The sequence below is a fragment of the Lottia gigantea genome, assembly GCF_000327385.1.
Source record: "Lottia gigantea unplaced genomic scaffold LOTGIsca_1, whole genome shotgun sequence".
NCBI lineage: Eukaryota > Metazoa > Mollusca > Gastropoda > Lottiidae > Lottia > Lottia gigantea.
The window spans coordinates 3,157,030-3,159,898 of record NW_008706746.1 but is presented as its reverse complement, the minus strand read 5'-3'; positions in this window follow the sequence as shown (position 1 = coordinate 3,159,898).

The following is a 2,869-nucleotide window of genomic DNA, read 5'->3' as shown; positions in this document are numbered from 1 at the left end:
CCCACCCAAGTCAGATTTTATACAAGTTGGCACACATCGTGTCCTCATAAAGTTTTAACAATACCACTATCTACTCTACTACACTAATACAAGTCTCTATTCGACCTCATTTTATGACATTTTCTGTAGGAGGCAGGTAAATAGACAATAAGAAATAAAATGAACTTTATTTCAGTCGTAAAAAAGTCTTATATGAAATAATGACAGCCCCCAAACCCAGCCCCCAGAACCACCATTTAAATCCCTTCAAATCCAAAAAACAAAGGCAGCACAACTGAATTATTATTTCAGCCGGCATCCAACTGATTCTGATTCAACTTTTTTGTACTTTGTGGCAGTACAATTTTCGAGGAACTAAACAGAAAAGTGTGTTGTCAATTGTGTGATTAAATAGGGTTCTATATTGGACTCTATAGTGTCCATAAAAACAGTACCATCTGCTATGATTTCCATCGGTTCATTATGTGCAGTCTTATTAATTTAAATGCAGAAATTCCTATTTTCACAAAAGCTTCGAACATTTTGTAAATTTCTTCCTCTCTCTAAATCACGACGAAGACTTCCTGTTTGATTATAACGTCCTGTTCTGAAAGCTTTCCGCCTTGACTTAATCAGTGACTAATTACGAAAATTGAATACACGTATTTCAAATTGAACTAGAAAAGGGGGGGGGGGGGTTACTGTGACTACCTCTTTTTAATCTACGGTACACGAGGGATCAACTGGATAATGGTCAAATTACTGGGATACCAAATACAATTGGTGAAGAGTTTACAATACAACCTATTGACATGGTTGATTGACATCATTCAGATAAACTATTTCCTCTAAGGCAATGTCCACATCACTCACTTGGTCCAGCTCTCACGGTCAAAATGAAATTACATAAACTGACGTCATGATATATATATTGTTAGTATAATGATGCTATTTAGTAGTAAAATGCCTATGGCCACGGGGTAAGGCTTCACACTGTTAAGAATTGAACAGTAGATCGTTAACGGTCTTAGCTAACTTTATATATTTGGAGGCATTACATGTTATCTCACAATTCAGCATTAAAAACATTAAAATCTTCTTCGAAATATCCTATGAATGCTTACAATAAGAAAAGTAATAACTTATGGCTATTAGTCGATATTTTAACGTATTCGTTGCCCAAAGAGTGTAGAACGGTCTCATTTTTACAAAAAAATCTTAACAGTGTAGTTACACGGTTATTGTCCATAGCTTATAAGCTGATATAAGATAAAATCAAAAGATGTGACTATCTGCAATAACCAGGTTAAGAGATGGTTTCCTGTTTTTGGTTATAAATCAGGGGCAATGACGTCACAGGAAATATGCGAAGTTTGCTTTTAGTAATAAAATCTGTTATTCATCTTGGATGAAATAACCTAATAGAGATAAATTAATGAAATCTGTTTAATTGTGAGACTGCAGTGGTAAAAGCTAAACTTTAAAACTAAAGTGTCTATCAACACTACATGGTTTCAGGAAAACGCAGGGGTGAGTGGAACCACAAGACACTCACTAGTTGCAGGAATTATTCATTCATTCTTTCATTATTCCAATAACAATCATTACAATATACTGAACTAATTAATACCAACTGATTAATAACTTTATTATATAAATACTAATTAGTGATGGCATATTACCAGTGAAGTTGGCCTATTTCCAGAAATATACATACAGCAACAGAGACAGATGAGGAGGGAAAGTGGAATTACAATTAGCTGTTTTTATTCCAGGAATATATAAAGTACATTTCAGCACTAGATGGAAGGAAGCTTTATTAGTCGATAGTAACCCGATTTTGAACCAATATGACCTGGCACCATGCCTCAAATTTTAGTTCCTCATAGCTATATAATAATAGTATTTTACCATCCAAGTCATTGGCCATATTACCATATTTGGTCAATATGGATGTATCAAGCCTGTGTATGAATAATGAAAAGTGGAGGTTTGAATATTATCTATACAGTAAACAAACTAAACATTGATAAAAGATAGGGTTCTACTTGACCGATATAGGCCTATAATCCCAGAAATATCGTCATACGTTTCACTATTGAATGAAATGTATCCTGCTAAATAGTGTTATATTTCCTGTTCCACTGTCTATTGTAAATGTATTTTTGTATCAATCACCTCGATAACTAAAGCAGAAATCTAAAACGAATAAATTACATGGATATGTAATCTCTCCTCAAGACAATCAATAAGGCGTATGTTATAAGGCAACGGTCGGGAAAAGACTATGATAACTTAGGAATTTTAGGTAACATTACGAAAGCATAGGCACGGGAATGTAGGCTTAACTACTTAATATAATATAATTTGAATAATTATATGAAATGAAAATCCATAATCTTCGGAATCTGAAAATAAAAGAAGAATATTGGTTCCAACTGGAACATTAATATCTATGGAAATTATAATGATTATTCTTACTGCTGAAACTGAGGAAACTGTAAAAACTTGGGGTTATTATAAAAGACAAAAACAGCAGGAACCACTTTATTCTAAAACACAAGATATATCTGTACAGCAAGGAAGATTAGTTCAGGAGACAATTTATTTAGTATGACTTTTAAACCATTAAAAACTTAGTAAATTCCACCAAAAGAGATTTTAAAACATTTAATTTTTTTTTTCAACCTCTAATTAAAGATATCAATAGGCCCTACAGAAGATAACTTCGACCTTTATAATTCGTAATAGCTTCAAATTGTGAACATTGTCGTTTTCTCGTTTTCCACTGAAAAATGTTACGAATTAATATAAATAGTAGAAGTATATTCGGTCTTGAACAAAAACTTGATGATTCAGCTTTTATTAAGGACAATTTTTATCTCATGTC